This window comes from Manis pentadactyla, chromosome 4 (genome assembly GCF_030020395.1).
Source record: "Manis pentadactyla isolate mManPen7 chromosome 4, mManPen7.hap1, whole genome shotgun sequence".
NCBI classification, from domain to species: domain Eukaryota; kingdom Metazoa; phylum Chordata; class Mammalia; order Pholidota; family Manidae; genus Manis; species Manis pentadactyla.
Window position 1 is genome coordinate 152,507,595 of NC_080022.1, and position 12,056 is coordinate 152,519,650.

The following is a 12,056-nucleotide window of genomic DNA, read 5'->3' on the forward strand; positions in this document are numbered from 1 at the left end:
ACCAGCAATGAAATTGAAGCGGTAATCAAAAAACTACCCAAGAACAAAACCCCAGGGCCAGATGGATTTACCTCGGAATTTTATCAGACATACAGAGAAGACATACTACCCATTCTCCTTAAAGTTTTCCAAAAAATAGAAGAGGAGGGAATACACCCAAACTCATTCTATGGAGCCAACATCACCATAATATCAAAACCAGGCAAAGACCCCACCAAAAAAGAAAACTACAGACCAATATCTTGGAAGGAAGTACAAAAACCACATGATCATATCCTAGATGCTGAAAAAGCCTTCAAGAAAATTCAACACCCATTCATGATAAAAACTCTCAACAAAATGGGTATAGAGGGCAAGTACCTCAACATAACAAAGGCCATATATGACAAACCCACAGCTAACATCACAGCTAACAGCAAGAGGCTGAAAGCTTTTCCTCTGAGATCGGGAACAAGACAGGGATGCCTGCACTCCCCACTGTTATTCAACATAGTACTGGAGGTCCAAGCCACGGCAATTGGACAAAACAAAGAAATACAAGGAATCCAGATTGGTAGAGAAGAAGTCAAACTGTCACTATTTGCAGATGACATGATATTGTACATCAAAAACCCTAAAGACTCCACTCCAAAACTACTAGAACTAATATCGGAATTCAGCAAAGTTGCAGGATACAAAATTAACACACAGAAATCTGTGGCTCTCCTATACACTAACAATGAACTAATAAAAAGAGAAACCAGGAAAACAATTTCATTCACAATAGCATCAAAAAGAATAAAATTCCTAGGAATAAGCTTAACCAAGGAAGTGAAAGACCTATACCCTGAAAACTACAAGACACTCTTAAGAGAAATTAAAGAGGACACTAACAAATGGAAACTCATCCCATGCTCCTGGCTGGGAAGAATTAATATCGTCAAAATGGCCATCCTGCCCAAAGCAATATACACATTAGATGCAATCCCTATCAAATAACCAATAGTATTCTTCAACGAACTGGAACAAATACTTCAACAATTCATATGGAACGACTGAAGACTCCGAAGAGCCAAAGCAATCCTGAGAAGGAAGAATAAAGTGGGGGGGGATCTCGCTCCCCAATGTCAAGTTCTACTACAAAGCCACAGTAATCAAAACAATTTGGTACTGGCATAAGCACAGACACACAGACCAGTGGAACAAAATAGAGACTCCAAACATAAACCCAAACATATATGGTCAATTAATATTCGATAAAGGAGCCATGGACATACAGTGGGGAAATGACAGTCTCTTCAACACATGGTGCTGACAAAACTGGACAGCTACATGTAAGAAAATGAAACTGGATCACTGTCGAACCCCATACACAAAAGTAAACTAGAAATGAATCAAAGACCTGAATGTCAGTCATAAAACCATAACACTCTTAGAAAAAAACATAGGCAAAAATCTCTTGGACATAAATATGAGTGACTTCTTCATGAACCTATCTCCCTGTGCAAGGGAAACAAAAGCAAAAATGAACAAGTGGGACTGTATCAAGCTGAAAAGCTTCTGTACAGCAAAGGACACCATCAATAGAAGAGAAAGGTATACTACAGTATCGGAGAATATATTCATAAATGAGAGATTCAATAAATCTTACACACCTCAAGAAACAAAAAGAGCTCACACACCTCAACAAACAAAAAGCAAAAAATCTAATTAAAAAATGGGCTGAGCTGAATAGACAGTTCTCTAAAGAAGAAATTCAGATGGCCAACAGACACATGAAAAGATGCTCCACATAGCTTGTCATCAGAGAAATGCAAATTAAAACCACAATGAGATATCACCTCACACCAGTTAGGATTGCCACCATCCAAAAGACAAACAACAACAAGTGTTGGCGAGGTTGTGGAGAAAGGGAAACCCTCCTACACTGTTGGCAGGAATGTAAATTAGTTCAACCATTGTGGAGAGCAGTATGGAGGTTTCTCAAAATGTTTAAAATAGAAATACAATTTGACCCAGGAATTCCAATTCTAGGGATTTATCCTATGAATGCAGCAGCCCAGTATGAAAAAGACAGATGCACCCCTATGTTTATCACAGCACTATTTACAATAGCCAAGAAATGGAAGCAACCCAAGTGTCCATCAGTAGATGAATGGATAAAGAAGATGTGGTACATATACACAATGGAATACTACTCAGCCATAAGAAAAGGGCAAATCCAACCATTTGCAGCAACGTGGATGGAGCTGGAGGGTATTATGCTCAGTGAAACAAGCCAAGCGGAGAAAGAGAAATACCAAATGATTTCACTTATCTGTGGAATATAAGAACAAAGGAAAAACTGAAGGAACAAAACAGCAGCAGAATCACAGAACTCAAGAATGGACTAACAGGTACCAAAGGGAAAGGAACTGGGGAGGATGGGTGGGTAGGGAGGGATAAGGGGGGAGAGAAGTAGGGGGGTATTAAGATTAACATGCATGGGGGGGTAGGAGAAAAGGGAGGGCTGTACAACACAGAGAAGGCAAGTAGTGATTCTACAACATTTTGCTATGCTGATGGACAGTGACTGTAAAGGGGTTTATAGGGGGGACCTGGTATAGGGGAGAGCCAGTAAACATAATATTCGTCACGTAAGTGTAGATTAGTGATACCAAAAACAAAACAAAACAACAACAAAAAAAAGGGCAGTTCCTGTGTGGTAACCTCCAATGATTTCTACACAAGGGTATAAAGGGCATATAAAAGTGTATGCAAAGGGTCTGTTTGCGTTTATACAGAAGATCAAAGCCTAATTTGGCTACCCCAAAAATGAACTAAGATACGATATGAAAGAGAACTTCCAACATCAGCACTCTCTGGAAGACTCATGCCAGAACATGCTCATCAAAAAACCCCAACAAAGATCCACGCACTGCTACAGCTGTAGATGCACTCATCCCACCAGCTCCTGGACTTGCCATGGGAATGAAGGAGATATCTAAGCTGGCCTGTGCATACAGTAAAACAACAAATTTGACTGGATCTATACTGTTGGAACTCAACCAAGAATTAGGAGAAGTGCAAATTGTAGCACTCCAAAATCTTACAACTACAGACTATTTACTGTTAAAAGAACATAAGGGATGTGAACATTCCCAAGGAATGGGTTGTTTTAATTTGTCTGATTTCTCTCAAACTGTTCAAGTTCAGTTGGACAATATCCACCATATCATAGATAAGTTTTCACAAATGCCTAAGGTGCCTAACTGGTTTTCTTGGTTTCACTGGAGATGGCTGGTAATTACAGGTATGCTGTGGTTATGTAACTATACTCCTCTTATGTTAATGTGTGTGCGCAATTTAAGTAGTAGCTTAAAACCTATACATGCTGAAGTTACTCTACAAGAAGATATGTCAAAGAAATAATCAATCTTCCCATGTTTTCTTCCGCCTGCTACTTCTATAGCTTTTCTTCTTCCTTCCTAATTACAACCCTTAAATAGAATTCGTGCCTCATATCAAATTTACCAAGTATCATAATTCTTCCAAGTGGTAAAGATACCTCAAGACAAATGCTGGGCATAGAAGCTACAGGGCATAAATATGCAAAGAAATAAAAAGCTAACCATTTCAAACAATAAGGCTTCTCTCTCACTTACCAACTTTACATTTCCCTGTATGGCCCCGGAAGATGACTGGTTAGCCAGAGACGGGTAAGATTCCTCAAGGGAGGAACAACCTAAGACAGGCACAGTGGCAGGGGGGTCATCAGGTGAGAAATTGGGGATCAACAGAGGTGAGGCTTAGAACCTCACCCCCCCATTCTGAGAGAAATCTTCTGCATACGTGGATGTTTTATTGCCCTTGTCTAGCTTGGATTAACACATAGTCTACAGGCACACACCTGATCATCTACATCTGCTCTCTTACAACACTAAACTATGTTTTCTACCTTTATCTTGTATCTACCTACCACTCCAGCATTTTATTAAAAATAATAATAATAAAGAGAGAAATGTGGTATCCACATATAAATCAAGTATAAAAACCAAATGAGTATTCATATTTGAACTGACTGTTTAGAGTTCATAATGCATGAGCAAAACCGAAAGTTTCTGTGATGACTGCCCTTGTACTGTTCACTATGTAACTTATTCATTATGTAAGAATTTTTTCTCCATGTAAGAACTTGTTAGTTATGCCTCAGAAGATTGGAGACTGACGAAAATTAGGCTTGGGGTGGATTAATGATTGTGCATTGAGCATTGACTCCCCTATACAGAATTTTATTGTCGTTAACAACCATTTGATCAATAAATATGAGAGATGCCCTCACAAAAAAAAAAAAAAAAAAGGACAGACTTCCAATGGTAAAATAAATAAGTAACCGGGATGTAATGTATAGCATAAGGAATATAGTCAAGATATTGTAACAGCTTGGTAGGGTGATAGCTGGAACCTAGAATTATGTATATAAATGTTTCATCACTGTGTTGTACACTTGAAACTAATGTAATGTAATGCTGTTCGTCAACTACCCTTCAATAAAAAATAATTATCTAAAAAAAAAAAATTATCATGGGATTTGAATAAGATTGCTTTATATTAGTAGGTAAATTTGGGGAGAACTTATATCTTTACAACAATTTAGGAATATGGTATCTCGGGTCATGTATTCATATCTTCTTAAAGTCCTCCAGAAGAGTTTTAATGTTTTCATCACATAGTTCTTAGACGTTTTTTGTTAAGTTTACCCTGAGGTACTTTATGCATTTTTGCTGATGTAAATGGGATCTTTCTTCCATTTTAAAATTAGTTATCCATGGTATATAGGAATGCTTTTGAGTTTTGTATATTGATCTCTTGATTTTGTATCTTAGTGAATTCTCATATTATTTCCAATAAAATTTTAGTTGGTCCTCTTGAGCTTTTTAGGTTATTCATCACTTCAAATGCAAATATGTTTGTCTCTTCCCTTACAATACTTCACTTTTCTTATCACATTGATTAGGACCTCCTCAACATTAATGAACAGTCACAGTAATAATAGGCACTGTACTCTTGTTCTTTTTTTTTTTTCCACTCTTGTTCTGGACTTTAAAACAGTGATGCTGTTTAGGATCCTCGCAGATAACTTCTGTTCCTAGTTCCAAGAGTTTTTATTAGGGATTAGCTGTTGAATGTTATCTAAAACAATCAGTGAAATATATTGCAAGCTATCTCACGATCTCAAGTTAGGTACTGTGGAAGAGTCCAAGGACAGTTAAATAGAACAGAATTCCTGTCCTCAAAACCGTTATCATCCCACTGGTAGATGATATTTAAAATAAAAAGTTGAATAAAGATTTGGAAATAGTGGTCATCATGTTAGATAATCATGATCATGTTTTCTTTCAAAACAGATGTGCTCCCGTAGAAAGGCAGTGCTGGATGAAGGAGGCTCAAGGTAAATATTGATCTGGCCATTGCAAAGTAGAATTTTAGAACTAGAGGAAAGGTTAGAACTCATCTATTTCAAACACATCATTTTACGGTGAGGAAACCATCAAAGGCAGGAAGAGTACTTACCCTACTGCCTCTCAGAAGCAGCTCCCCAGCCAAAGCTGAGTTAGAATGCGACTGGCACAGACGCATCTGCTGTCACGAGGCCTGGAAGGAAAACGACTGGAGGGGGAAAGGTTTTGGTTGTACCCTTCCTGCTGGGGGTGGACATGAGGCCTGGCCAGTGGACTGCTCAGAGGCTCTGGGGAAAGGGCAGAGAAGGCCACATGGTCCTGGATGCTAGTCTCCTTCAAAGCTGATGGAAGGTCGAATATATGAGCCCTTCCTGTCAATCATCCCTTCGCATCCTACTGGCTTTCAGGTCCCCAGTGTCTGTTGCCTTTAACCAAACCTCACAGAATTTTAACTGGGAGAAACCTCAGTCAGGAATTTATCTCTACTTCTTATAATAAAGAAATGGAGAAGGAGAAAAGGAAATGATCTTGCCCCATGGTCATACTGAGAGCGAGTAGCAGGAAGAAGACGGTTCCTTCCCACTGGGGACTTCTCCACTGATCATTGTGCTTGGGCTGTGAGCTCCATTTTATGTCATGACCCACTACACGTACCATATAGGCATGAGTAGTTTCTAAAACAAACTTATTATGCACTCTGATTTTTTTCTATTCCATTTGTATTCAAAAGAATATTTTGTGTTTCAGTGCTGGTCATGACCTTTAAGCTGATTTCACAACCCATTCACTTGGCAGTGAGAGTCTGACACGTGAAAGTTAGTGAGTTAGTTGGACTCAGCAATAAGTTGGTGTGATTCAACCTGTAGGAGAAAGCAGTAGGGAAACGGAAGCACCTTCTCCCCCACCCACCAGCAAGTGACACATGTGAGACTGAGTCCAAAGGATACTGGTGTAAAATGCCTCTGGAGAGAGTGAAACGCTTCTGCCCGGTGTGCTTGAGCCGTTCGCTTACTGCACAAGGGCACTTGGCCAGTGGCCAAGAAGGTGAGTGGGGCTGAAATCCTGCCTACACTCCATGCCAAGCCACATACAAAGGTCTCCCCAGGGACACTGTGGGGCTATAAGGGACAGATACGGAGAAGTTCTGAAGCTCAGCATGCATGGAATGATTTTCAGGATCCCAGGTCTGTAGTGATTTTGCTTGTGATGATGGACTGAGGTACCCATTTGGTCCTAATAAGTCAGAGATACACATTGTGAGAGACATGAAAAATAGCATGAATCACTAATTATTATCTGTGTGTGTGTTTTCCTCCAAGGGGCTTCCTTGCTCATCTGGATAAACTCTCAGAAGAGGGTAAGAATCAGGTAAATTTGAGGAGGATCAAGTACTGTGCTGGAGAAAGCAGGGGATGTCTGGAATTTATACCTCCTTTCTATTTTTTTAGAAGGGCTTTTCCTGGAGAAGGCGGCTTTGGCTCAGGAATATGTACAGAACCGTCAGTCCCTCACGTGAGAAAAACCTGGCGCAGAAGCTACTTGAGACGGATGGAGGGTAAAACATTAGGGACAATTTAAAATTCTTATCTAAAATGAGGTAATAACAATAAGTTTTATTATTCCTTTTAAAAGTTAAAAAGATTTGGCATTATTCTTCTTGTCCCAGGGAGCTCAGTGAAGTCGTAATAGAGAAGGATGTGACTTCAGGGTTGGGTGCCGGAGGGAGGAGAGTGAAGCCCAAGATACCACCACAGAGGGAGCCCCAGCCTGCCCCGGGCCACCTACAACGCTTCTAATATTGGCTTCTCAATAAAATACATAATTTTCTCTCATTGAAGTGTATGAACTCATAACCAATCCTAGCCATCTGGTAAGGAATTAAAGTACAAATTGTTAAATACTTACATGCAAATAACAAGCAAATTAGCAAATAAGAACTACAAAGCAAGAACTACTGATGTTTTAGGCAGAGAAGAGACATGATCCAGCTTGAGTTGTAGGAGGAGTAATTCGATGGTGGCCTAGTAAAGAGGCCACTTGGGGGTTTAGATAAGTAGGACCTAGGAGAAAATGGGCCACCAGGTAGGAGGTTTTGATGCAGGTGAAGAACTTGGGACAGTGGATCTACTTGAGTGAGAACTGGAAGGACAAGAGCTTATGTTCAGAGAGTGAAAGACTGAACATTCTAGATGATGATAAGGTTCATGCATCACCTAGGAATGGGGATCAGTGAAGTGTCAGGAATCTAGGAGGTGAAGCCAGTTGGATAGTCTTGGAGACATAGTCCCTTTCCCCTTTCAGTAGCTCAGCAGAGCTAGTTCAGCAGGAACCAACCAGCTCAATGGAAAAACAGCCTCCACCTTTCTAATGAGATCGCTTCTTTCATCATTGGAGTTTCCACTGTTAGTCGTGTAGATGTTCCTGCCTTGCCATCGTATAAACGTGATACATTCCAGGCAGGCTCCCTCCCTACAGGGCCCCTAGCCAATGGGCACCTGGGCCAGCTAAGTCTGGCCCAATCCCCTGTTACCATTCTCTTTGTAAGTTTCCCCAAGAAACAATAAAACCATACTTTATATTTGCACATTTGGTACTTCTGTCCTCTTTACATAATAGGAGGTCAAGGAACGTTGTGCCCAGGAATGTCTATGGGTTGTTGGCATGGCAAATATTATGGTAGAGAAGAGCTAGAGTCTAGAGCCAAAGTCCCCAACCACCCGTGGGCATCATTCATTACTACACCCGCTCAGAGAGTCTCACGTCTATCCGGCTCAACCCCTGCATCAGACAGTGTATTGATTATCTGGTGCTGTGCAACAGATCACAGCAAAATAGTGGCTTAAAATAGCAATAAACATTTATTCCTCACAATTTCTGTGAGCCAAGAATTCAGGAGTAGTTTGGGCAGTTCTGGCTCTGGGTCTTTCATGAGGGTCTCAAGATCTCTGCCAGGGCTGCAGATCTGAAGGCTTCACAGGCTGGAGGTCCACTTTCAAGGTGTGCTGCTCACTTACATGGCTCCCACGGTGGTGCCGGATGCTGGAGGGCGCCTCAGTCCTCCTCATATGGGCCTGTCCCCATGCTCCATGATTGAATGTCCCCACAGCGTGATGGCTGGCCTCCTCCAGAGTGAGCAATCCAGAGAGGGAGACAGATGGAAATTACACTTTTTATGACCTAGCCTCAGAAAGCATATAGCATCACTTCTGTCACATAACATGAATGGTTAAAAGTCAGTCACTAAATCCAGCTCACATTGAAACCTTTTGAAGAAAAAAGACTCAAAGAATTTGCAGACATTTTACAGTTACCATAGACAGGAAAACAGAAATCACTGTAGATATTTCAAACAAACAAACAGAAAGCTTGTATACAAACAATTGGTTCTTTTCATTGGAGGGGCTAGTGGTGAAAGCTGAGGGTGGGGGCACTGCACCCCACTAGCTTTCAGTTTACTTTGCTGTAGCTGCTTTCCACAGACTCACAGTTGCTGTTGCCACTCAGAACCCAGGAAACTTCTGGAAACTACTGCTGAGGTCATTGCTGCCTGGTGACTGGTGGGGTGCATGGAGGCCAACATGCAGCCTGTACATCTGCCGCCCCAGAGGAGGAAAGAACGGCTTCCACCTCCTTTCTACCCTCCGGATTTCACACAAGTACATTTTATTGGTGGAACTCTGCTGTCAAGGGCATCTGTGAAATGTTCCTGGGCTTCCAACACCTGCAGAGAAGGGGGTAGAGATTGGTGTCAAGAGCCAACCAGTGCCACTCAGCATCCTCCATATTACAGACACAGTGAGAAGACCCCGCCTGTACTGGCAGGGATCCTAGCATCCTACATTTTTTTTTCCAGTTTCAAAGGAATTTAATATTATTTACACAGTTCAGTAACAGATGATACATTTCCATTTCTTAGAAACTGATCTCTGTAATAAAATAATTTTAAATTCAGTGTATGTCATTATTACTGCTAAGGAAATCATAGCCCTTGTCTGTCTTAAAACATTCTTTATTTGCTGTCATTATTGCTCTGTAGTCACTGCTTTGTTAATTCCTCAAATCATTTAGATGGTCCTGTCTTCCACTTAGGAGTCTCAATCAAAGTTCCATAGACCACAATTTCCTATGTAAGAGAAATTAAGAACATCTTCTGTTTTGTCCCTACTTTTGATTTTGTGATGGTTTCAAAAAAAGACTCCAACCACCAATTTGGTTAAATTGCTTAAAAGACAATATATAATAAAAATCACCCAATCTATGCTTAGAGGCATAACCTGAGTTATAAGCGCAATTACTCCAAATAAATAGTTCTTCTAGGTACCTAGTTAGGCTTTAGTATCTAAACAATTTCCCCAAATAAATAAGAAGGCAGCCCTATACCTTTGTTGCTCTAGGGTAGCACTTAAGGGCCTGGCGACTCATTTTTCTTTTAAAGCTATTAACTACTTATCAAGCACTTATTAAACTTTGTAAGCATATTGAGAACTCTAGTCCCAAGAGTGGTGTTCTCTACTCTCCAAAAATATCTCTTGGGAGATAACACAATTAAGTCCTCACAATAGTGATTTTATTAAATTAGTTGCTTTATAAAACATTGACAATGTCATAATTGTTAACATAACAATTTGCCAAACTGTAACTGGTGCAGTTTGCTGAGCATGTTTTATAAAGGGAAGTAAATGCCAAAACCCTGTTAAAGTTATTCCATTGTAGCCTAGGAGAACAAAGGAGATTTGTTTCTCAGACACTTAAAAGAGGCAAATAAAACAGGTAGTATCCCCTCCCCAACCTGAAGTACTCCATCAGTAGAACAGTCTGATAAATATAACTAGACAGTCTATGCTGCATTCAAGAGATTCCACAACTTGTAATGCAATAATGGAGAGGTTTACCTTCTTCAGATTCAAAGTTGGAGGGTTTGGTCATTTGATTTTAAGTATCAAACTAGTGCTTTTCAGCCACGGTATCTTCACTCTGAGCAGTCTTCTTCACAATGTATTTCTAATATCCTCATGCTCAATTTTAAGACAAAGCAATTTTAATACTAGGTGCACACCACATTCCCTTGTTGCAAACTGCTTTTCTTGACAAGTTATGAAGTAGTTCAAGGAGGTATGGTTAAGGCTGTATTACTGAATGGTGCTGGTAAATACTACACAGATTTTTCGTCGTTTTGCAACTTTAGTTTCCAATTTAGTGACTGTTCTTGTGGAATCAACAACAATGACAACATTATTAGGTTTCTTTTTTTAACTATGATTTAGTAGCAACTGAGGTTCCCAATTTTAACCCCTTGGCAGCAAGATCCAAGTTCCCTTGTTCACACATTAGCACCTAAGTGTCAAGGGGTTAAATAACCAGCATAAAAGATACTGCACTTCTGATTGTAGCATTTGGCAGAACTGAAAGGAAAGGAAGTTGTGCTACATGTTGAAGGGATTGTGGGCAACAGAAAGAAGACACCAGGAGAAGATAAAATGTCACATGAAGTCTTCATAGTCTTGTACATACCCTCCATCATAACCACCATAATCTGCCAGATCGTCCTTCATGGTGGCCTTTAATCCCCCTCCAGGAACCGCACCTTTCTTCTTCATTTTGGCTTTGCTTTGCTTTTCTTGCTTCTGTTTTTCACTGCAAAGTACAGTCAATGAATTGGTAATCTTTTTCAAGTCATCACTTTCCAATGAAATACATACATCTCGAACTAAGGCTTCCAAAAAACTGGCATAATATAATGACTTTTCATATTGTGTAATTTTGTCTTTTAGTAACTTTCCAAATTCTGTGAAGTCATCTCTTGAAGATGGGTTCATAGCATCTATTCCACAAACTGTGTTATTAACACCAAAAGTTTCTATGGCTAATTCAAGGTCTGACTCTTCCTGTAATTTCTTTAGCCGCAGTTTATCTGCTAATTGTTCTTCTGGTGTTAGCACTTTAGGTTCTTCATGTTCTTCTAACCTCTTTTTATTATCTTCTTGCCTTTTCTTCTGCTGCCGTTCTTTCTCTTTTATCTTCTCTGCTATTTTTTTCTTTTCTGAAACTTTTACTTCTGATTTTACTTCTACTTCCTCTTTTTTTCGTCATCATCATCATCCCAGTTATCCTTGACGCCCTCGTCCTCGTCCTCGCCTTCCCAGCGGTCCCCAGCGGCGGGACCGCTGCCGCCCCCCACCTTCCGCACCGGGTCTTCCACGGAGAACGTGTCAGCATCCTAGGAGTTGGAGTCCCCCGCTGCCGCCGCCGCCATCTCGGGCCAGGTGTGCGCGTGGGTGCGCGGAACGAGCGCGGAGCTGGCGTGGCGGAGGTGAATCACTGGCTTTGCTGTGGATGGCCGGCACGGGGCCGCATCCTACATTTTTGTAGGTGTTCAAGTCTTTGTAAAAGAGCTAGCTGAGTCAGAAACCTGGAAAGGTGTCCTAGCTGGAAAGCAGACTGGGTGCTGGATGCTGGTGACATGCACTCATCCCCAGAGGTGACTGGAGAAACACTTGGAACTTGAGAAAAATAAAATTTTTTCAGGATGTGGGGGGAGGAGCCAAGATGGTGGTGAGAGTAAGGCAGCAGAAATCTCCTCCCAAAACCATATATATTTTTGAAAACACAGCAAATATAACTATTCCTAAAAGAGAG

The 12,056-nt window shown here is 40.7% G+C and overlaps 1 pseudogene; it reads right to left on the reverse strand.

Moving 5' to 3' along the window:
• Window positions 1–8,259: 8,259 nt before the first annotated feature.
• On the reverse strand, window positions 8,260–11,673 carry LOC130683519 (eukaryotic translation initiation factor 3 subunit J-like; annotated as a pseudogene).
• Window positions 11,674–12,056: the final 383 nt, after the last annotated feature.